The sequence below is a fragment of the Lepidochelys olivacea genome, assembly GCF_965140295.1.
Source record: "Lepidochelys olivacea isolate rLepOli2 genome assembly, chromosome: 5".
NCBI classification, from domain to species: domain Eukaryota; kingdom Metazoa; phylum Chordata; order Testudines; family Cheloniidae; genus Lepidochelys; species Lepidochelys olivacea.
Genome location: NC_140415.1, coordinates 66717502 through 66742648, shown reverse-complemented (window position 1 = coordinate 66742648; position 25147 = coordinate 66717502). Strand labels below are relative to the sequence as shown.

Below are 25147 nucleotides of genomic sequence, written 5' to 3'. Positions count from 1 at the left end.
TCAAAGTCTTTTGCAGATGCTTTTTGTCTACCATGGTGTAATTAAATCTTAATCCTACCACTCTCATCTGGAGTTTTTTCCACTGACTTCAGTGGTCTTTGGATCAGGCCCCAACTGCACAGGTTATAGTCATAATGCTTTGGTTCGGGAAATTATCCTGATTGGAGACCACATCAGAAGGTCTTTAAACTGTCCATGCTGTTGTTGCTGCTGCCTCTGTCAGAGCGGTTTTCTGTCATCTGGCTTGGTGCCCACTTCTCTTTTTTTGTGCAACATGGAGTTGGGCTCTCAGGAGCAGATCTGAGTACACCTCCTTGTGAATGATCATCAAGTGTATCCTCATCACTGTGTTCCCTATGTGTGGCACAGGACTACAGCTAACCTTGTGCATTTACCATAATAACACCACAAGCCCCATTCTCATCAAAGATTAAATATCAAGCTTTTGATACAATCTCCTACAGTATTCTTGACAGCAAGTTAAAGAAGTATGGATTGGGTGAATGGACTACAACAAGGACAGAAAGCTGGCTAGACTGTCGGGCTCAGTGGGTAGTGATCAACGGCTCAATGTCTAGTTGGTAGCTGGTATCAGGCAGAGTGCCCCAGGGGTCAGTCCTGGGGCCAGTTTTGTTCAACATCTTTATTAATGATCTGGATGATGGGATGAATTGCACCCTCAGCAAGTTCGCAGATGACACTAAGCTTGGGGGAGAAGTAGATACACTGGAGGGTAGGGATAGGGTCCAGAGTAACCTAGACAAATTGGAGGATTGGGACCAACTGGCTAAGCAGCAGTTCTGCAGAAAAGGACCTGGGGATTACAGTGGATGAGAAACTGGATATGAGTCAGCAATGTGCCCTTGTTGCCAAGAAGGCCAAAGGCATACTGGGCTATATTAGTAGGAGCATTGCCAGCAGATCAGGGGAAGAGATTATTCCCCTCTATTCGGCACTGATGAGGCCACACCTGGAGTATTGTGTCCAGTTTTGGTCCCCCCTCCCCCGCCCACTACAGAAGGGATGTGGACAAATTGGAGAGAGTCCCGTGGAGGGCAATGAAAATGATTAGGGGGCTGGGGCACATGACTTATGAGGAGAGGCTGAGGGAACTGGGGTTATTTAGTCTGCAGAAGAGAAGAGTAAGAGGGGATTTGATATCAGCCTTCAACTACCTGAAAGGGGTGGGGGGGTTCCAAAGAGGATGGAGCTAGGCTGTTCTCAGTGGTGGTAGATGACAGAACAAGAAGCAATGGTCTCAAGTTGCAGTGGGGGAGTTCTAGGTTGGATATTAGGAAACACTATTTCACTAGGAGGTTGGTGACGCACTGGAATGGGTTATCTAGGGAGGTGGTGGAATCTCCATCCTTAGAGGTTTTTAAGGCCTGGCTTGACAAAGCCCTGGCTGGGATGATTTATTTGGTGTCGGTCCTGCTTTGAGCAGGGAATTGGACTAGGTGACCTCCTGAGGTCTCTTCTAATCCTAATATTCTATGATTCTATTATCACCAAACTCTATATATTCTTTCCTCCTGTCTTCCACCATCCATACCCTTCTTTTGGTTCAGAGTTGATGTAAAGAGTAGCCAAAGGAAGCCATTTTTGCTGCACCGCATCAATTTTACTTTTCCTTCAAAACCAAAGAACTATGGAACATAGACTTCAAAGCAATCTACTAGCACCTTATCTATTAACCAACGATTTACATATCTCTCCTGCCCGCATAAAACACTATGGCTGTGTGACAGAGAGATACCATACTCTGTGTTCTCTTTTGTCATAGGTCCACTGGAGGTATATTTCTTTACATTCACACTACTGTACTATTCAGTGTCTGGTATGAACCTGGGTCCCTTTGTATTTATTTTCTTCTTCTCAATGCCTTGAAAATAATGCCAAGAAGAATATTTCAGTTTGGATCCCAGTCTCTTCAATTTTGCTTTTTCATTTGTTGTTTTTTCATGTTGGTTGTTGATCATTTTGAGATACTCATTTTATAGAGTAGACCTGAACACCATGGGTGGCCTGAATGAAGCAATAAGATCTGATTTGACTGGAGAATTGAATACATTAACTTTGATCCTTCAAAAAGTAGGCTCATATTTTATGAGATATTTCCAAACAACAGAGAAACGGATTCTTTCCATCAGCCTGAAACAATGAATAAACTATATTTGGATCCCACCCCCGGGCTCAGAAAGTGACAATGTGGCATCTGTTATATCACTTCAGTGCTAAGAAATATTAAGAGCATAGAGTATTCACATAAGAAACTGACACTTCTAGAACATTGACTGTAAAATGTTTATAGAAAATGGTAACATTATCTTTATAGGAAATAGGAATATAAGTCATTGTGTATCTTCTGTTGTCATACCAAGACCAGTACATGCCCTCTTGTGGGACTTTGGAGACATCAACCATTAATAGCTGTGTTACATTTGCTTCGGAATGGAGATGTGTGCAAGTACAATTTAGAAATGAATTCACAACATCAGGGATAAGTGAAGGATGCTTTAAGAGAGAAACAGGAAGTTGTAACCTGAATCCTGCAATGAGGCAGCAAATAAACATGCATTGGCGTAAATTACGTAGGTGCCCAGACATTTAAATCATCCATTTGGTGATGGAGACTTGAACTATTTGTTTTTGAAGTTTAACATCTTACAATGAGCTTTGTCATTTTTAGTATTTAACATAACGGTAATCACAAAATAATAAAATGGTATAAGATCTTCTCTACCTAGGACTGTTGATTGATCACAGTTAATTCATGTGATTAACTCAGAAAAATTAATCATGATTAAAAAAAGTAATCGCGATTAATTGCAGTTTTAATTGCAGTGTTAAACATTTGTCTACATTTTCAGATATGTTTATTTCAATTACTAACACAGAATACAAAGTGGACAGTGCTCACTTTATATTATCATTTTATTACAAATATTTGCACTGTAAAAATGATAAATAAAAGAAATAGTATTTTTCAATTCAGCTCATACCATACCATAATGCAATCTCTATCTTGAAAGTGCAACTTACAAATATAGATTTTGTTGCTACATAACTGTACTCAAAAATAAAACAATGTAAAATTTTAGAGCCTACAAGTCTACTCAGACCTACTTCTTGTTCAACCAATCGCTCAGACAAACAAGTTTATTTACATTTACGGGAGCTAATGCTGCCCATTTCTTATTTACAATGTCACGTGAGAGTGAGAACAGGTGTCTACATGGCACTTTTGTAGCCAGCATTGCAATGTATTTACATGCCGAATATGCTAAACATTCGTATGCCCCTTCGTGCTTCAGCCACCATTTCAGAAGACATGCTTCCATGCTGATGATGCTCATTAAAAAAAAATGCATCAATTAAATTTTTGACTGAACTCCTTGGGGTGTAAGTTCAACTTCCATGATAAAGCGATTACACTACAGTACTTGTATTAGGTGAATTGAAAAATACTATTTCTTTTGTTTTTTACAGTGCAAGTATGTGTAATCAAAAATAAATATAAAGTGAGTGATTTGTATTCTGCATTGTAATTGAAATGAATATATTTTAAAATGTAGAAAACATCAAAAATATTTAAATAAATGATATTCTATTATTGTTTAATAGCACGATTAATCGCAGGATAAATCACGATTAATTTTTTTTATCGCTTGACAGCCCTAATCTGAATGTCTGCATGGTATCTGAGTGCTTCTCATCTGCTTGATGTGCAACCAGGAGAAAGAGTCATGGATAGGACAAAGGATGACCTCTTACTAATGTAGATCAGAACCAGAACTATTCATCATAAACAGCCTCAAAATTGCTGATTTAAATAAGTGGAACCCAAATATAAAATGGAAATGAACTAAATCACTGGGACAATTGAGCAAAACTCTTCAATGCTTATCTGACCCAAAGCTCTGAAAACTTGGATTCACATCACTGATTTTAAGTTGTATCTTCACAATGATAATTTGTTTTTTATGCATGTATTTTTAAAATGTTGACCATAGGAGTCTGTATGCTCGTGTATATATTTTGGGAATCATTCTCCTGGTAGTTGTAGAAACAGCAGAAGATGTAAAGGGAGAGAATAGATTATGTTTTCAGGATTAGTCAAAAATGAACAGGGGAAACTTGAAAGGGGAAAATATTCATATTTCTATACACTGTAATCCAAAAAAAATAGCCAGGTCATCTCTGATTGCTAATTTTATGCCAGGCCTTTTCCTCAATGGCTTTTTTAATTTTGTCACTGGTGTGCATCGTAGGTGGTACAGTTCTGGATCATTTCATAAATATGTTAGCTCCTGATAGGCTATATAGTGTCTCTAGTTTGACATTTACACAACACCATACACAAATGGCCCTCATATATCTTCCGTACAAAATTCAATCTTTGGCTTTTGCAGATTATTACTTTCTCTCCCCTGAGAACAATTCCTCTGTCTACACTGAGCTCATTTTTTCTGGTTCTAGAATGCTTGGATTTCTGCTGGGATTTCTTATTGCTGTTTAGGTCATCCTTGCTTGAATGTCTTGCTCATTTACCAAATCATCATCCTCTGATGTTTCCTTTTCCATTTCCATTCATTTTGTAATAGCTGCTGACAGGTTTCTAAATACCATCTGTCCCTACTCGTGGAGGCTGTGGTCTCCTCTGATGTTCTATAAATAGCATGAGAATGTAGCTGGCCTGCTACTGGAATGGCACCCAAGTACCATTCACCAAGTGCTATTTCTTCAAAAAGTTGTGAAGGTGTAGGTAGCCAATGACGCTTTCTAGCCATAAGGCATTTTTTTCTGCCCTGTATTGTGATTTCTTTATAATATATGCCGCTCAGAACAAGGGCTTACTTGTGGATCTATGTAAATACAGTAATACAGCCATATTTCTCAGGAGCAATTCCCCCACCCTACCATTTGTTCCCACAGTTTATTTATTTCAGTTTATAAAACTGTCACTCCTATGCTTTGGGACTAGATTTATAAAGGTATTTATGTTCCTAGAGATACAGAGAAGTGCCTAGTGGGATATTCAAAGGCACGTAGGTGCCTAACTCTCATTGAAATCAATGGGAGTTAGGTGCATATGTACTTTTGAAAATCACACAATGCACTTTTCTGCATGTTTAGGCATGTCAATACCTTTACAAATCTGGCCCTAGATGCTTTATTACAAAAATGTTAAATGCAATACATTCTCATTGAATCACAGAAAAATGCCAAAAAGCATTTGCTGACAAAGTGCTATTTTTATTTAAATTCACCATTGTTTAACATGACTTAGTTTAAGTAAATAAAAATAGTGCAAAGGCAAGAACAAAGCCACCCTGTATGTATCATGAGGCTCTGATATTCACATGGCATCTTAAGGGCTATTATTCAGTCCACCTCCTGGTATTCTCCTTTCCTCTCCAGAAAAACTCCACTGCCAATAGTACTTTGTGAAGGTCAAGCCACGTCTGCAATTTGATTCCCAGACATGCTGTTACTTTCAGTGGTTGATGCAGTCTTGGGACCCAATTAGCAATAGTATGAAATTCAAAAGATAGTGGTAGCACAGAGTTTGGAAGCTAACTAAGTTCTTTGAGGAGCAGTAGCTATTTTTAAAAAAAAACAACAGAATTTTGGTGGTTTGCATTGTTGTTTAGAGGCATCACGTGGTATAGAGATGAATGCCTGAAGTCTAGATGATAGCTGTAATTCAGTGGGACACATTACAGTATCAGGTCATGATTATTGTCATTTCCACAATATAACTATTTTGTTCATTTTTGTTTTCCTTTTTAATGAAGGAATTACTATTTTAAATACTTTGGCTGGGTTTCCTAAAGACATCAGATAATTAAGCAGATACGATTTCTAACAAGAAAAATATTTTTTACACTATACACACTGCCTTGCATAATTCATTGACAACATAATAAATGGGACTGTTGCACAAATTACTAAGCAGGCCATAATATCTACCTGGCATCCTCTGACAAGGAATCACATTCTTTCTAAGGAAAAAAGAATACCAAAGAAATATATAGCATAGAAAATTCTTTTGCCTTTGTGATATTAGTGCAAGTTGACTCTTTATTTTAATAACATATATTTTTGCAACACACTAGCTATGCATCAGTTGTATCCCCATCTCCATTTTCCTACCATCTGTATTTTCCTAAATGCCATGTTTTTATTATTAGCCTTACTGAATATTAAGAGCTGGAAATTATCCATAGTAGTTATCTACTGCAACCCCTGACTATTTTGGAGGAGGAAGTAGATCTAAAAAATAGCTTGAACACTTCATGAATCAACTCACTATGACTGATTCTAAATCCCAGATTTTCTAATCATTCTCTGTCACACCTCAGAGAAGATGACTCTATGGGGAAACATGCTCATAGCCAAGGATATGAAGTAATGTCTTTGCTATTGGATTAACATCTGAAATATGACTCCCCTTGCCCTTTAAGCAGGAAGGGAGAACTATTATTCATATAAACCTAAAGAATTGGTGTCTTGGATGTTCCTAGAAGGAAAGAGACCAACACAGGCAGAGGGCGTTACCATTTTGTAAATATGCAGAAGCAGCAGATAAATTAGTTGAACACATAGAAAGGTCTCTTAGTTGTCCAGGGTCTTCCTGAATAAATATGCTGAGGACAAATTCAGTAACTCATGCTGCAATCAATGGGAGTTGCACTTGCTCTACAGCAAGGCTAAATTTAGCCCTAAGAGCTATTTTTTTCTAGTACCAAGGTTGCCTGACTGTACTCAGCCTACAGATAGCCCACAGAATACATGGAACCCTGGCTGCTCACAAGCAACAGGCTCTTCTCCCCTTTGTTCCAACTGCGTAACAGCAAACAGATGGGAGGGGCAGATGAAATGAAGAACAAAGGTAGGCAATATGATTATATTTTTTCAAGCAGGCTGAAACACCCATCATATTAAAGACACCTAAAATACATAAGTACAGCCCTTTCCTAATTTTAATTTTCCATGCCATTCATTGTTCTAGCTGCCCCGAGGATGTTATGCAAATTCAAATGAGAGAGGAGGTGTCCATGAGGCAATTTTCTATTCAGACATGGTCCACAATACAAAAATGCTTGAGAAGCCCTGCTGGGAGAACCTATATGGATGGATATAAAGAGCAAAGTGTCTGCCTCGAAATGCTGGGGCTCCAGCAGCATAGTCTTCCTTCCAGACCCTCTGAACTGGCCCTTTACTCTCTATGGCTCCAATATCGGTCAGGGATTCTCCAACCAGTGACTGCTTATGAGACCTTCTTCTTAGAGGTATGAACTCCTCATGTTTTCCTGGGCCTTTTCCATGAGTTTGTTATGGAGAGATGTGCATTCCCCAGCCTGTCCCCAGCTCACTTTTTCCTGTTCTTCTCCCCACTTATGAAGACGTCACGCTCAGAAGCTCTTAAGTATCCAAGACAGGGAAGGATAGAGCTGTGAAGCGAGCATGAGAATGAGGTATGCGTTTGGAGGAGGGCCTCCCAATATTGATCTGGACAGAGGCTACTCTCCCCACATTGTTACTGATGAGCATGTCATAGAGCCTATATGCTCTGTTTCTGCACTGAGCAGAAGAAAATATTGCTAATACTTGGGGCTAACTATAATCACTGGTGATATGATGAATTGCACTAAATATTGGTATAATAGCTTAAATATACTTACTATATCTGTCCCAATCCATCTCTTTCAGGTGGTAGCATATGAATAGTATAACCATTTGGTAAATCCACTTTCCAGGCCACTTTTAGGAACTCAGCCATCAGTAAGTTACCAGGTATCTCAGTATTTTGATGTGACCTTTCTGGAGCTTGTTCGTCTATAGATGCATCAAAAGTTTAGCATAGAGACGTATACTGTATGCAGTATTGCAAATGTCAGAGATTTCAGTCATGCACATCTAAGGCCAGAATCGATCCCTAAGTAAAGAAAGTCAACAGCTCATATTGACCTTCATTGCTGCTTTCAATATCCTTGTCAATAAAGCCCTTTCCACACATTTACAAAGCCTTGCATTGATGAATAATGTCTAGCCTAAAGCAAGCAGAAGTGGAGCCATCGTCACATCACTAACAATGTTTGCACCAGTCAGATGGTGGTTTTCTGTCATTCCTAGTCCAATGGGCAATCTTTCAGTCTATTAGCTTTTCTGTACCCTGACCTTATAAAAGTCAAATAATGCAGGAATAGAGCACTGTGATCAAAGATTTTTAAAAAAATTAATGCAGTTGTCAGTCAGCTCTAGAAGTTCCAATATCTCAGAATCCCCAGGTTCACTTTACCAGATCAAGTTGCCAGGATAATTGTTGCCTCAAAGAAGGGTTGCATGTTTGTTTTTTGCTCACTAAAATCTTCAAGCCTGATAACTGCAACATGTCTGTTATGAGTGGCATAGATTTAATAGCAACTTCTCCTATTCAATCAAGACCTGAAAGAGAGAACCTGAAAACAAACTGCTGAAATATCAGAAAAAAGTACAATTCATTGAAACCCCCAAACAGAGACTCAGATTAAAAAAAAGAGGAAAAAACAGAGTACTTTGTGACATCTGCTTGAGATTTTGCAATCTAATTTCCCTGGCCTGGCTTAGATTCTGTGGTGATGGGTGGTGTGGAAAAAGCAGAGAGAGAAGAAAAGGGAAAGAAGTGTGTGAGGAATTTAAAGGACGGCAAAACAAATCAGAGATGCCTGTGCTGGCAATCACATGATCAGAAAGGCATGGTTGTACTCAACTCCACCTACTAGAATCTAGATATCAATATTGTTAACATTCCTCCATCCATTTGGGAAATCAGCAATAGTAATCTGAATATAAACCTGTGTTGTTACTAATCTGGCATCTGCATCATTAAGGGGGTAAAAAGGGAAAGTGAATTAGGAAATTTGAAACCAAGGGAGGTTAAAAAAAAACTTGCCCGTATCTGCCAAGTCTTAGTCATTTGGAGGGAGGCTCTGTTATTTTGGATTAATGTTAAATCTGTTCTTAAAGTATAATAAATCTGTTCTTAAAGTATTTTATTCTTATGGTGAAGAATTCTGCTGAATATTTCAATGAGATATTTAAAACTTTACACATTCCTATTGGTACAGCTTTACATCTCTGCCTTCGTTTTCAAATGTTTTCAGGTTCCAGAATCATACAATTATTTCACAGGTCAGATCATGCATTGAAAACATTTCTTGATTTATGTCTCAGATTCAGAATTGATACCATTTTCCAGATGCTCAGCTGGGGCAAATGGGCATATTTTGTGGAATAGTATCACATTACACAAGCTGCAAATCTGACCTCATGTTTCCACCCCTTAGTAGTATAGAGTACTGGAAGGATGTTCTTGTATGCAAACTGTTTGGGGCTAATGCATTGTCCTTTTCTTCTTTTCCCCATCCTCCAAAGTAAGTGAATCTGAAACAGACAATATAGATACCTTCCAAAAATACAAAGCATGTAAAAGAGACTGGTAAAAATGATCTGATGATTAATACCAAACAGATTATATGGCACCTGCATTGTTCTATCTGTTCTTATTCATTTGTAAACTGTCATGCCAAATACAGGATTAAATGGAATTATAAACTGCCAAACAAGAGATCTGAGCTATATCAACTCTAATCAATATTACTTCTGTTACCTATAACTTTTTAGGAGTTAGGTTTTTTCCTCCAATCTGCAGAAGAATTGCCAGTGACCCATTCTTTCATTATCCCAGCATCCTCACTAAACTAAGACTTTTGTGGGGGAGCATTTTGAATTGCATCCTGAGGGCAATCAGGTGTGAGATTATCTTGATTTCCTGTGGAAAGGTGTTCTACCCCACTAAGCCCAGTTGGAGCACGCTTGTAAAGCACGGTGTACTCTGTCACAGAGGTAAGGCTAAGAGAATAGGGAATAGAACCTCAACTTGGATACAGAGTTAAATGGATTTCTGAGGGCTGTAGAGAATGGCATGCAGATACTGTATCTTTGTAGAGCAATAGGGTGACCAGATGTCCCGATTTTATAGGGACAGTCCCAATTTTGGGGTCTTTTTCTTATATAGGCTTCTATTACCTCCCACCCCCTGTCCCAATTTTTCACACTTGCTGTCTGGTCACCCTACAGATCACCTAAATGTAAATTAAAGACATAGTTTAATTTTCCTCCAGATTAATTAGACACTATTTCCTTAATGAAAGGTGTACAAGTAGCAAATACTCTTACTGAACTGGAAACTGAGAATTCAACAGAGGCCAGCACCAACAAAAATTGCTATTTTCTCAGTGTTCACAATGCCATTATTTCAGATAGGAATTCTATTCATGCATCTGATATCAAACACCTCACTACTTTTAAAGATAAGTCTGGAAAACTTTCCAGCTATTACTTTCTTCTTCTAATTTATAGCTCAGAAAATTAGGCCTAATGGGGTGGCAGTGACAATAATAACATAATTCCACTGTTTTTTTCTTCTCTCCTTCTCTTCCCTGGTTCTCACACCTTTTCCCCATCCACAGCTATATTTATGGCTGTGGGATTGACAGTAGACTAGCAAATATAAACTGACGTTGTGAGCAATTATATTGTTTGCACAACAAGCATGGTGTCATTTGCTTAACTCTGAATATTTTGCAAAGAAAATAATAGGATGAATAGTAGAACCGAGGAAATACTACAAAAGATTTTCTGTGAATATTCATTCAAATTTGTAAATGAATTAGCTTTGTCCATGTTGATTCATTTGGATAAAGATTGCTCTTATACTAGAAATGATTCCATGCTTTTCTCAGGTAGCCTTGTGAGAAATAAAAGTGTCTAACTCATATCAGGTTTCAGAGTAGCAGCCATGTTAGTCTGTATCCGCAAAAAGAACAGGAGTACTTGTGGCACCTTAGAGACTAACGAATGTATTTGAGCATAAGCTTTCGTGGGCTAAAACCCACTTCATCGGATGCATGCAGTGGAAAATACAGTGAGGAGATTTATATACACAGAGAACATGAAACAATGGGTGTTATCATAGGCACTATAACGACATTTTGTCATGTATCCTAAGCCATGACAAAAGGGAAGGGATATTAGGTTACAAATGACATCTCTCTTACTCTTCAATTTTGAGAAATCAAGGGCAAAATGTGTAGTTTGCGAGTAAATTAAGGCTTTGCTTTGAACTAGTCTGTGAGCCTATTTCCAGTTTTTCATCATGAAGTACATACTTTTCCCACTTCAGAAAATATTTTACTTACCCTGGATATGCTTTGAATTTAACTGTATGTGACAGTTTTATTGTAAATGTCTTCTGCTTATGCTCTAATAAATTTGTCAGTCTCTAATGTGCCACAAGTACTCCTGTTCTTTTTGTGGATACAGACTAACACGGCTGCTACTCTGAAACCTATAAATGTCTTGTAATTGCTATGCTAAAGAAAGTGATTGGAAAAATGTGCAAAGTCCTACAATTGGAATTCAACTCCCTGGAGTGCTGAATGAAGAAACAAATGTTAGCTTGTAAGTTATAAAATCCTCCAAAGTCTATGGATTCACAAATACAAATTTGATTTATTATTCACCTCGGCTATAGCACCTTGTGTTCTGGGAACCAGCTAATATTACTCTTCTCCACAAAAGTGGTGACAAATCATCACTTACAAATTACTTTCCAATATCTTTACTGTCCATAGCACCAAAATTGCTTGAAGGGATTGCAGTTACTCTACAAACATTTCCAATACCTAAAATAAATGTTGATACCTTTACTGTCCATAGCATCAGAATTGCTTATATACTTAAAGCATTGCACAGAGTTACTCTGTAACTATTTCCCATAGAGTAATTAATTGCCAATCTGTTTTATCTTTATCACAGCAGCCTGGCTAAAGGTTGTAGGTGATGTTATGTCAGCCTTGGATAGCTAATCTAATAGTAGAACTATGTTTTTCACACAGGTAATGAGATCTTATGGGGCAGCCAGTTAATATTATTAATTTATCAGCATTTTATAACGGGAAGTAATCAGAGAATACAAAGGGGGAGGATTTTCTTTTTATTCATGTGATTTTGGTACTTGTGAAAGTTGCCATATTGAAAGCCCTGGAGACTGAAAAAGTGCAGCATGAGAAGCTTGCTGCCACGGCCTCTCTTTACCTCTACTCTTTACTCATTTCTTTACGCTGAACCTACTGACCTACTCAGAGGTGAGTGGGTAAATCACTATCCATTGCCCATTCTCCGCTAAGACTGTCAGCAAAGAGACCTATTACTGCCAACTGTAGAGGTGATGGAGTCACGTATCCAAAGGGAACTCACATCACTTAGGTCACTGAACAGCCATCCTATGGTAAAAATCTTCAGGCACTGCTGACCTGGGCAGGATTTGAAATAATGACACAGAAATGAGCTATTTAGTCCCCTGAGAATATGTTGTCTGCATCATAGTAGCAATAGCCTCACCGTTCTGTTAGAGCAGAAGCTGCTTTACACTATGCCTAACATCAGGGACTATTCAAAAGCCTTCCTGGCCTGCTATAGGTCACTTCCAGACAAGTATAGCTGAGATTCTATCACTTAGAAAGCTCAGGTTTGGAGGACAATACAGTGTAAATCTTGTTAAAAGAATGTGACACTCCCATGGTTGTGAGGAACCTTGCTACAACCTGCCCTTAGCATGAGGAAGCCTTGTCTCTGCCTGCCAGGGGTCACCTCCATGACTCCACTGGCCATAAGGACACATATCAACACAACTCCTTTCCATCCTCGCAGGCTCTGCTGTCCCTCATGCAGGCTAGCAACAGGCAAGTTCCAACCTCTGAGTCCTCCAAGCGTCCCTTGTAGTGCCCAGAGCCTGCTCCACTGGACACTCACAAAATAACCAGGCCCGCTGTTCCTAAAGGAATAGTGCCCCACAGCTTACTACTTACACCTTGGAACACAGCTTCCACTTAGCACACCAGCACTTACATTTATTTACAGGAAAACCAAAAACTTTATTTAACAAAGAATAGAGACTCATATGACAGCAAACAGAAATACTGGAAACAAAGTGACACATATAAAAGAGAGTCATAACACGCATTCTAGAGCCTAACCTCAGCTAACAAATTACCCTCTTGTCTAATGAGGTCCCGCTTATGCCAAAATCCTTCTCTCAGCATTTTTCCAATGAGGATGGTTGAAAGCCTTTTTTCATAAGGCCACTCCTGATGGCAGCCTGCCACCCTAATGATACATAACTAAAGATTCATGTGCATCCCAAACAGAGTCCCAAAAGTTCATTGTGTTTGCTTCTAATCAGGAAAGTCCTGCTGTTTGTTCTCCTTGCAGCCCCTGCTATCTTTTGATTAGCATTTGGCTCAGACTGTAAATGGGAGTCTATTGTGAACACATACAAAACTAAATTTGCACATGAACAAACAGTGAGAGGAAAGCATCTATTCTCCCCTGATTGACAGGAGTATGTGGATCACCTTAACTCATAGACCTAGAGAATATAATTTTCCATATATATACAGAATTCCTCGTACATTAATCTTGCATGATTATGATGAGTCTTACACAGGCTTTCATTAGAGACCTTACATGACATGCTTTGATGAACTAGTATGTAGATCCCAGACCCAGGGGAATCCTGTGGCCCTTATGCACCCCTGTGCCCTCTGCCAGTTGACACTAAGAGTCCCTAGGTCACAAGCCCTTGAGTTTTCTTAGCATTTTGAAAAACTAATTTGTGGATTATTTTAATTGAGGGCCCTCTAAAATATATTGTAGATTTTTCTGTGTTTCTAAAACTCAAAACTGTTTCCCTTATGAAAGATAAATATGACCAGTCATTAATTAGTTCATTCTGTGAACTAATTCCATTACTTGCTTTGATAAAAAGTGTACAAAGATTCAATTTTGTCCTATAAGGTTATTCAGTCCACATGCAAATACATTTTTCCACCTAGTAATTAAAACTAAACAGTTTTCAATAGAGAGACTAGGTTCCATGCAGAAACTAGGTTAATCAATCAGTGATCAATTTAAATAAGAATGAATAGAATTCTCTCAGCACTCTTTCTCAATTTGGTTGCTGCCTGATTAAAGAGTTTTAAAATATGGACAAATCTCTTTTTATCACAAATATAACTTTGACATCACCAGATATGATAGTGTGTCCAAGCAATAACATAATTTGGACATAAGAGTTATCCAATCAGGAGCTGTGGAACCTGAAAAGATGTCCAACTCTGCAGCAGATCACAGGTGCAGATTTCATTTACTTAACTGTTTGTCTGTTCCCAGTTCATACTGGAGCTGGAAGCCGACATGGAACATTAGTTATTGTCATTCATTGTACAATGTGAATCATGTTGTTTTCATTTACACCTGTGTAAATCTGCTAGTGGCAATAAGGTTGCACAGATATATCCAGGGGTGTACTTTGGCCAAAGAACTTCTGTTACAAGTGCTGATGTGTAAGCTGGAAGTAACTCAGCTTCACTGTCAGAGTCCTGGGTGAGTGTATATGAACTATCCTTTTACTAATAGACTAAGAAAGTTTGATATCCAAATCAGTACAACACGATGAATAATGGACTTTACAATGACATTTTTACAATGTTTTAGTTTTTCAGTTTGGACTAATACCTTAAATAGGGAGGTGAAGCAGTCTACTGTAACTAACCTTAAAAATGCTACTACAGCATGAGAGGGATCAGGGAGATACTGCACAGTTAAGTGACTTGTACCGTAGGTCACAAAGTAAGTCTGTGAGAGAGCCTGGAATAGAGTCAAATCTCCTGGCTCCCACTTCTCCCATTTCCTCAAGCTATTAGTCTAAGGGCAACCAAGTGGACATTATAGATGGCAGTGTTTTGTAAGCTAGTTCGCAAAAATCAAGAGTTTGTTTTTATTTGAAATATCTTTTCTGAAAGACAGGGAATCGGCATGTTCTCCCTCACACACACAAACACCCACATACACACATCCTGTCTGCTATGCACAGAACAAAGTGGCAGCCAAAATCCTCACTGTTTCCTGTCAAGCTCTGTTTATATAATTTCTGACCTATACTAAAATAAATTATTTGGAATGTTTTTTTCCCTTAGGTATAAATCACTTGGAATTACCACTGTATAACACTGTGGAAGCAGTAGTAGAACAGTGACTGAGCTTCTTAAAGATATTGGACAAGGATACAAATAACATATGTAGGCTTAAATAATGCAGATTGTCACCTCACGTTACTTTAACAAAGCAGCTATTTTTAACAAATTGATTATTGTATAGCTAGTAGACCCTGAAACAATTTATACCTAAGCACTCATCATGTGTATATACCTATATTTATCTATCTAGATATAGATAGATTGGTTGATTATTAAAAACACTTGGAACACAGATCACAAAACCAGTGTTCCAACTGGTTGACTATCCATCTTTATCTTGCACAGGTGGAGCATTAGTCTCTGCTTTGGACAGCCTTACCCTAATCCCTTTTTATAGACTGCTTTGCAGGGGATTTATCCCTGGTCATACCAATTTTTAATTTGTACTCAAGAGGTGGGCAAATCACATGTACCACATTGTGCTCAACCTCCCTTCCCACCCCCACCTAGTTCATGACAGAGCATATGGTAGTCTAAACTTTCGGAATATAACATGTTGTCTTTGCAAGCATTTGGTATAACTTGCACAGTTTTAGTCACATATGTGACATGGACTGGGAAAAACACACTCTCTGGCTCCTCAGTACTTGGAGCTTGTCTATGTAGGGACACTCAGAAAATTTTATTCAAATTAACTAAAGTTGTGAATAAAAAGTGGATTAGTTAAACCACATTAAGCCCCTGTGTGGATGTTCTTAAATTTTAAAGTGGCCTTAATTCAATTTAGCTTAATTCACTTCCAAAATGCAGTCCCCTTGTGCCCAGCCTCTCAACCTCATTGTGTAGCGGAAACATACCAGTTCTGATGCCTAAGGAGCATCCATGCCCTATACCACAGGAGGAGATTGGAAATTATTTTTAAATTGGAGGCTGTTAGAACTGAGCAGGAAATGGCTTTCCCATCCCATGAGAATTTTCAAGATTTGAAAGATTTTCCCATCCCAAATCAGGATGAAAAGTTAAAATCTCAAAAATGTTCACAAACTGAAAATCCAAAAAAAACCCCAAATCAGATCAGGTCAACTGCAATGTAGTTTTGATTATTTCAAAACATTTCATTTAAATTTTGACTATTTTTGAACAGTTTTACTAGAAATTAACTTAAATGTCTATATAAAAAATCATTTTGAACCAAAAAATGGAATTTGTGGTTTTGAAAATGTCAATTTTTTTGTTTTGTTTCATTTTGACAATTCTGGAACTTTATTTTTCAAAAAAAATTCAAAACAGAAAATCCATCAAATTTTACCCCACAAAATGTTTCAAATTGTTCAAAATGTTTTGACAAATCAGCATTTTCTGACAAAAAAATTGTTGAAAAATCATCTCTAGAAGACTTTGTCAAACTGAAAGGAAGAAAGAACAGAATATTTACCTTACCACCATCATCTATTAAAAAGATCAGTGGCGTGTAGGAAAGTATAACAATTCGGTAATTGCTACAATAGTAAAACACAATCCATGCAATACTGTATGATGTTTCATAAACGGGAAATGGGAAAGCATTTCCCAGTAACAAGTTAATTTCCAATCTGAATACTACAAAATCCCTTTAAATAAGAAAACACTCCACATTTAAAACTTGAACTAAAAGAGTTTTTCCAGGATGACAAAGGACACAGTGGGCCCCAGGAATTCTGTTTAGGTAAAATAAGCTATGCAGCATATGTTGATCCTCAGGCAGAAGAAAAGCACCAATGTATAGCAGGGTGTGAAGTTTTACATAAAGCGCAAAACCTTGAAATCAAAGAGTTGCTGAACTGCACAGAATGGAGGGGTGAAGGGAAATGTAGATTTGGTTTTTTGTACTTCTTGAAATGTTTTGCACTAACTGGAGCCTATGCACTAACCCTAACCCTAAGCCTATGAAACAGTATGTTGGCCTAGTAACAAAAAAGAATCCCAGTAATCAATACTGGAAGTGACAAAAGCCTCTTCAGCTTAGCAATATTTTGCAAACAGAAAAAAAAAGACACTAGTGATAAGTCATAAATGGCATTCCAGAGATAACTGAGGATAAGGCCTAACCTTATGATTAGGGTTTTTCAAAACTCTTACCGAAATTCTTATGCTGGACACAAGACCTGAAAGGTTACATAGTTGGGAGCAGTCATCCATAGTACATTGGATTATTTTTAATTCTTTGCGTGTGTGTGTGTGCGCAAACAATAATAATACCATATTTACATATATACACACAGGCCAAAGTTTTCAAAAATAGGAGCCTGATATTAAGCACCTGAGCCAATATTTAGGCACAGGTGGGATTTTCCTAAGACCTATATCCACAAATGGATTTAGGCACCTAACTCCCACTTTAGGTGCCAAAGTCCAAAATGTAGGCACCTCTGAAATCTTCAAAAACCCTGATTAGCTGCCACCTAACTCTGGAGGCACCTAAAATCCCTTGGCACCTAAATTTTGTTGTAAAAGTCCCCTAAGGGCCTAAGTTTCTGTCTCTGAACCTCTGTGCTGCTTCCCCAGGTGAATTCCCAGATGCCCAATCCCCAGCACATCCTCAAACCAGGTAAAGATAGGTGTTGTCCCACAGATCTCACCTGCAGGGCCCAATCCAGAAGGCATTCCCAGAGCATGCCTAACTCCACACATAATGGCCCGGAGAGGAGGAGCTGTCCTCCTTTTAGCCCCGTGGTTAGGACATTCTCCCAGGATGGGAGAGACCCTGTTTTAATTCCACCTCTCTGCCGGACGGGAAGAAGGGAAATAATTAAATATACATTGGGCCAAAGACAGAGAGAAAATGACTTATAGTCCTAGAGGCTAACTCCACCGCCATTCTCCCTCCCCCCCCCACACACACACACTCAGTTTAGGTGAGGTCTATGTCACCACTGTTCTTACAAGAGACAGTTTAGCCAACTGAGTCCAGGAGAGGGTTCTCAGCTGTGGATCCCAAACAGATAGGCATCTCCTCTCCAGCCTGGACTTAGGCATCCAGCTCCCAGAGAGAGGTGGGGCTAAGAAATTGCTGGCTTTGGTGGATCCCATTCTTAGGGCATGGCTACACTTGTAGATGTAGAGTGCTGTGAGTTAAACCAGCCCTCAGAGACCGCAGCAGGGAAAGCACTGCCATGTGTTCACACTGTCAGCTGCAAGTGCACTGGCGTGGCCACATTTTTGGCATTTGCAGCGGCACTGGGAGCGGTGCATTATGGGCAGTTATCCCATAGAGCACCTCTTCCCATTCTGACGCTGTGGCTTGTGGAAAGGGGCGGGGGTGGCGCGCAGGGCATTCTGGGTCCTGTCCCAAAGCCCCGTGATGCATCGCTTTGAATCCCAGCAGTCCCTGTGCGTCCGTCCACATTTGGCGCCATCTTTCAATATTTTTTGCACTGCACACTCTGTCTTCCCTTTTGGTCTGTGGGAATGAACCCTGAACTGCTGAGGAATATGCTGATGGATCTCGCCAGCATGTCACGAATTAACAGAGGCAGCATTGTTCACACCAGACAAAGCAATGATTTGGCTGTACTTAAAGACAAGCACAGTGTACACAATAGCAGAAATTGCCCATCCCAAAGCAATCAGACATAACCCACAGGAGCCCCAAAATGGTGAGTAAGAACAGGGGCAAGCGGGACTGATTGTTTCATGGCCGTACTGTCTTCTGGGGTTCTGTGCCTTGGGGAGAGCCAACAGCTACAGGGGGCCCCTATACTGAACACTGTCCCCACATTTTCCACAGGATGAGTTCATCCTGGAAGATATCTCGCTGCTGAGGGTGACCTGGGAAGCAAGGGAGGGTCTTCTACTACAATGTGGCTTCTGCCCTGGCCCATATGCAGCTTGCCTGTGTGCAGCAATGGTCCCCTTGCCCCTCACAGCACAGTGGCGCGGACTTGTTAGCCTTACTGGGACAAGTAGCACAGTAGCTCTGCCAAGGAACCTGCGCAAGTGGATTGCCCACCTTCTACATGAGACCTTTGAAGAGATCACTGAGGTCGATTACTGCGATGTGAGAGAGCACATCAATGCCCTATTCTGTATCTAGGCATGCACACAGCCCTAACCCTCCTTGCCCCAAAAGCCCACACCAAACAACTTCCTTCCCAAAATAAAAGCTGCTTACCGGGCATCTACTTTGGTGTTTGTTCTTCCCCAAGCACCATCTGCTATGACGGGCTACCTTCTTCCTGGCTTGAAAACAGCTCCTGGCTGCATGCATCTGGGGATCATAGAATCATAGAATATCAGGGTTGGAAGGGACCTCAGGACGTCATCTAGTTCAACCCCCTGCTCAAAGCAGGACCAATCCCCAACTAAATCATCCCAGCCATGGCTTTGTTAAGCCTGACCTTAAAAACCTCAAAGGAAGGAGATTCCACCACCCCCCGAGGTAACTCATTCCAGTCCTTCACCACCCTCCTAGTGAAAAAGTTTTTCCTAATATCCAACCTAAACCTCCCCCACTGCAACTTGAGACCATTACTCCTTGTCCTGTCATCTGCTAACACTGAGAACAGTCTAGATCCATCCTCTGTCCACTGAGAACAGTCTAGATCCATCCTCTTTGGAACCCCCTTTCAGGTAGTTGAAAGGAGCTATCAAATCCCCCCTCATTCTTCTCTTCTGCAAACTAAACAATCCCAGTTCCCTCAGCCTCTCCTCATAAATCATGTGTTCCAGTCCCCTAATAAATTTTTTTGCCCTCTGCTGGACTCTTTCCAATTTTTCCACATCCTTCTTGTAGTGTGGGGCCCAAAACTGGACACAGTACTCCAGATGAGGCCTCACCAATGTCAAATAGAGGGGAACAATCACGTCCCTCGATCTGCTGGCAATGCCCCTACTTCTACAGCCCAGAATGCCATTGGCCTTCTTGGAAACAAGGGTGCACTGTTGCCTCATATCCAGCTTCTCATCCACTGTAACCCCTAGGTCCCTTTCTGCAGAACTGGTGCCTTGCCATTCGGTCCCCAGCCTGCAGCGGTGCATGGGATTCTTCCATCCTAAGTGCAGGACTCTGCACTTGTCCTTGTTGAACCTCATCAGATTTCTTTTGGCCCAATCCTCTAATTTGTCTAGGGCCCTCTGTATCCTATCCCTACCATCCAGCATATCTACCTCTCCTCCCAGTTTAGTGTCTTCTGTAAACTTGTTGAGGGTGCAATCTACGCCATCTTCCAGATCATTAATGAAGATATTGAACAAAACCGGCCCCAGGACCGACCCTTGGGGCACTCCCCACTTGATACCGGCTGCCAACTAGACATGGAGCCATTGATCACTACCCACTGAGCCCGACGATCTAGCCAGCTTTCTATCCACCTTATAGTCCATTCATCCAGCCCATACTTCTTTAACTTGCTGACAAGAATACTGTGGGAGACCGTGTCAAAAGCTTTGCTAAAGTCAAGGAATAACACATCCACTGCTTTCCCCTCATCCACAGAGCCAGTTATCTTGTCATAGAAGGCAGTTAGATTAATCAGGCATGACTTGCTCTTGGTGAATCCATGCTGACTGTTCCTGATCACTTTCCTCTCCTCTAAATGCTTCAGAATTGATTCCTTGAGGACCTGCTCCATGATTTTTCCAGGGACTGAGGTGAGGTTGACTGGCCTGTAGTTCCCCGAATGCTCCTTCTTCCCTTTTTTAAAGATAGGCACTACATTAGCCTTTTTCCAGTCGTCCAGGACCTCCCCCAATCACCATGAGTTTTCAAAGATAATGGCCATGGCTCTGCAATCACATCTGCCAACTCCTTTAGCACTCTCGGATGCAGCACATCCGGCCCCATGGACTTGTGCTCGTCCAGCTTTTCTAAATAGTCCTGAACCACTTCTTTCTCCACAGAGGGCTGTTCACCTCCTCCCCATGCTGTGCAGCTCAGTGCAGTAGCCTGGGAGCTGACCTTGTTCGTGAAGACAGAGGCAAAAAGAGCATTGAGTACATTAGTTTTTTCCACATCCTCTGTCACTAGGTTGCCTCCCTCATTCAGTAAAGGGCCCACACTTTCCTTGACTTTCTTCTTGTTGCTAACATACCTGAAGAAACCCTTCTTGTTACTTTTAACATCTCTTGCTAGCTGAAACTCCAGGTGTGATTTGGCCTTCCCGATTTCACTCTTGCATGCCTGAGCAATATTTTTATACTCCTCCCTGGTCATTTGTCCAATCTTCCACTTCTTGTAAGCTTCCTTTTGTGTTTAAGATCAGCAAGTATTTCACTGTTAAGCCAAGCTGATCGCCTGCCATATTTACTATTCTTTCTACACATTGGGATGGTTTGTCCCTGTAACCTCAATAAGAATTCTTTAAAATACAGCCAGCTCTCCTGGACTCCTTTCCCCGTCGTGTTATTCTCCCAGGGGATCCTGCCCATCAGTTCCCTGAGGGAGTCAAAGTCTGCTTTTCTGAAGTCCAGGCTCTGTATTCTGCTGCTCTCCTTTCTTCCTTGTGTCAGGATCCTGAACTCGACCATCTCATGGTCACTGCCTCCCAGGTTCCCCTACTAATTCTTCCCGGTTTGTGAGCAGGAGGTCAAGAAGAGCTCTGGCCCTAGTTGGTTCCTCCATCACTTGCACCAGGAAATTGTCCCCTACACTTTCCAAAAACTTTCTGGATTGTCTGTGCATCGCTGTATTGCTCTCCCAGCAGATATCAGGGTGATTGAAGTCTCCCATGAGAACCAGGGCCTGCGATCTAGTAACTTCCGTTACTTGCCGGAGCAAAGCCTCATCCACCTCATTCCCCTGTCCGGTGGTCTATAGCAAACTCCCACCATGACCTATGCCTTGTTGCTAACACTTCTAAACTTAATCCAGAGACTCTCAGATTTTTCTGTAGTTTCATACCGGAGCTCCGACCAGTCATACTGCTCTCTTACATACAATGCAACTCCTCCACCTTTTCTGCCCTGCCTGCCCTTCCTAAACAGTTTACATCCATCCATGACAGTACTCCAGTCATGTGAGTTATCCCACCAAGTCTCTGTTATTCCAGTTACAAGATAATTCCTTGACTGTGCCAGGACTTCCAGTTCTCCCTGCTTGTTTCCCAGGCTTCTTGCATTTGTGTTTAGGCACTTGAGATAACTTGCTGATAGTCCCTCTTCCTCGGTATGAGGCAGGACCCCTCCCCACTCGTGCTCTCCTGCTCGTTTTTCCTCCCAGTATCCCACTTCGCCACTTCCCCCTCAGGGCTTTGGTCTCCTTCCCCCAGTGAACTTAGTTTAAAGCCCTCCTCACTAGGTTAGCCTGCCTGCTTGCAAAGATGCTCTTCCCTCTCTTCGTTAGGTGGAGCTTGTCTCTGCCTAGCACTCCTCCTTCTTGGAACACCATCCCATGGTCAAAGAATCCTCCTCAGCACCCTCCCCCCTCCTCAGCACCCTCGCTCCTGCTTTCCTCCTCCTTCTGGCTTGTTGAACTGAGCTCTGAAATGTCCATGGTGGTCTTCGGAGTGGAGGTAGGCTTGCCCCCAAATATTTGCGTCCAGCTCTTTGTAGAAAAGGCAGGTCGCGGGGGCAGCACCGGAGCGGCGGTTTGCCTCGCACGCTTTGCGGTAGGCATTCCGCAGCTCCTTCACTTTAACCCTGCACTGCAGTGCGTCCCGGTCATGGCCCCTTTCCATCATGTCCCTTGATATCTGCCCGAAGGTTTCATAATTCCTACGGCTGGAGCCCAGCTGGGACTGGACAGCTTCCTCCCCCCAAACACTGATGAGGTCCAGCACCTCACCATTGCTCAATACTAGGAGCAATGGAGGCATGGTCACCTGGAAAGATGCGCTGAGAGCACTCCACACCTTGCTGAGGAAACAGGAAGGGGATTTTCAAAATTCCCAGAGATTTAAAGGGCGGGTCTGATGGTTGGTCACCTGAGGGTTCAACCAGTAGAGTTCGAAGTGATGATCAGAGTGGCTAGAACAGGCATTATGGGAGACTTCTGGAGGCTGACCAGAGCACATTAATAGACCAGGGCGTCCACACTGGCACCGTGGTGCTCCAGCTGGGGCACAGCAAGTGTTATGCTTCTCATGGAAGGTGGATTACCAGAAGCACTCCAGCCTCATAGTCCGGGCACTCTACGTGCCTTTCAAGTGTGGACGCATCATGGGTTAGGGTACCTGGGGCTGCTTTAATGCAAGTGTAGCCAAGCCCTTAGGAACGTATGTCTTTCCATGCATTCTACAGGGAGCCTAGGCACCTGAACCAAAGTTTGTGGATTCCACTGGATGGCTGAGCACCTAAATCTTAGTGCTGCAATGCTCAGCCTTTTTCATTTATTTACTCTTTTTTAAAGGGAGATTGGGACAGAAAGGGGAGAAAGGAAAGGATAAAAGTATATTCAGCTCAGTTGATCCATTTAGAATTTCCTGAGTTCCATAGTTTTCCCCAATGACACACACAGTCCAAGCATATTCAAGTTCTCAACTAGGATTTTTATTTTTAATTTAAGGAGCACAGGTAGCTTAGTATCTGAATAATTTTCTTTCATGTTCTCTTAAATACTGCTTAGCTACCCATTATCTGTGACACATATGAATATGTAAATAAGTAGCAGGAAGGAACTGGAAATTATTAGACTCACAGGGCATAAAAATGATATTTTGAAAAAAATGAATACATTCTTATCTATTAAAGCAGTCACTTTTTGTTTTACTTCTTTATATTCATTTACATGTAAAAGTATGGAATAATACTTTACTTTGTACTTATTTTTCATCTGTAAATCTCAGAGCTCCTTATAAAGGTCCAATTACGCATTTGTACTTGAGGCAATGTTGTTGAACAATTAGGAGATAACAGGACACAAGGAGCAACACACTCAAAGCCTGCTTTCAGAACAAACCTCAGGCTTCACTGTAACCTAAGGAAAAAGCACTCCAAAAGCAGAAAGCAGCCACTGAGCATTGAAATTAGATTAACTGATTGCAGTTACTAAAACCAAAACATTAAACAATTGTGTTAAAGAATGTCCATGTAAAACAAAGCCTTCTAGCAATTGCAATAGAACTGAATTTTAAAAACAAATCAAGCCGGAGTAAAAGAGATGGTTAGAGACAAAAAGAAATCTTTTCAAAATCAGAAGTCAAATCCTACTAAGGGAAATAGAAAGCAACATAAATTATGGCAAGCCAAGTGTAAAGGTATAATTAGGCTAGCCAAAAAAGAACTTGAAGAGCAACTAGCAACAGACGCAATAACTAACAGCAACATTTTTTAAGTACATCAGAACCATGAAGCTTGTCAAACAATCAGTGAGCCACAGGACAAGCAAGGTGCTAAACAAGAACTCAAGGAAGACAAGGGCATTGCAGACAAGCTAACTGAATTATGTGCATTGGTCTTCACTGCAGAGGATGTGAGAGGGATTTCCATAACTGAGCCATTCTCTTTAGGTGACAAATCTGATGAATTGTCCCAGACTAAAGTGTCAATAGAGGAGATTTTGGAACAAAATGACAGAGTAAAGAGTAATAAGTCACCAGGACCAGATGAATTTCCCCCAAGAATTCTGAAAGAACTCAAATATGAAATTGCAGAACTACTCACTGTGGTATGTAACCTATTGCTTAAATCAGCCTCTGTTTCAGATGATTGGTGGATATCTAATGTGACACTGATTTTTAAGAAAGGCTCCAGAGGTGATTCTGGTAATTACAGACCAGTAAGCCTAACTTCAGTACCAGGCAAATTGGTTGAAACTATAGTGAAGAATAGAATTATCAGACACAAAATGAACACGATTTGTTGGGGAAAAGTCAACACAGTTTTTGTAAAGGGAAATCATGCCTCACCAATCTATTAGAATTCTTTTAGGTGGTCAACAAAAACCTGGTCAACATGTGCACAAGGATAATCCAGTGGATATAGTGCAGTTGGACTTTCAGAAGGCCTTTGACAAGCTCCCTCACCAAAGGCTCTTAAGCAAAGTAAGCAGTCATGAGATAAGAGGGAAGGTCCTCTCATGGATCAGTAACTGGTTAGAAGATAAGAAACAAAGGGTAGGAATAAATGGTCAGGTTCAACAGTAGAGA

At 40.7% G+C, this 25147-nt stretch overlaps 1 long non-coding RNA gene across 2 annotated transcripts in view; it reads right to left on the bottom strand.

Annotated features, from left to right (window-relative positions):
• The window catches only part of LOC311521300, a 141996-nt gene that overhangs the window by 45448 nt on the left and 71401 nt on the right, over window positions 1-25147 (bottom strand). Inside the window, exon 4 of one of the 2 annotated variants that reach the window (XR_014711852.1) lies at window positions 19248-19332. The exons of the other annotated variant lie outside the window; for it this stretch is intronic. This is a non-coding gene — a long non-coding RNA (uncharacterized lncRNA). Of the gene's footprint in view, window positions 1-19247; window positions 19333-25147 lie in introns of those variants that run through there. 2 annotated transcript variants of the gene reach the window in all.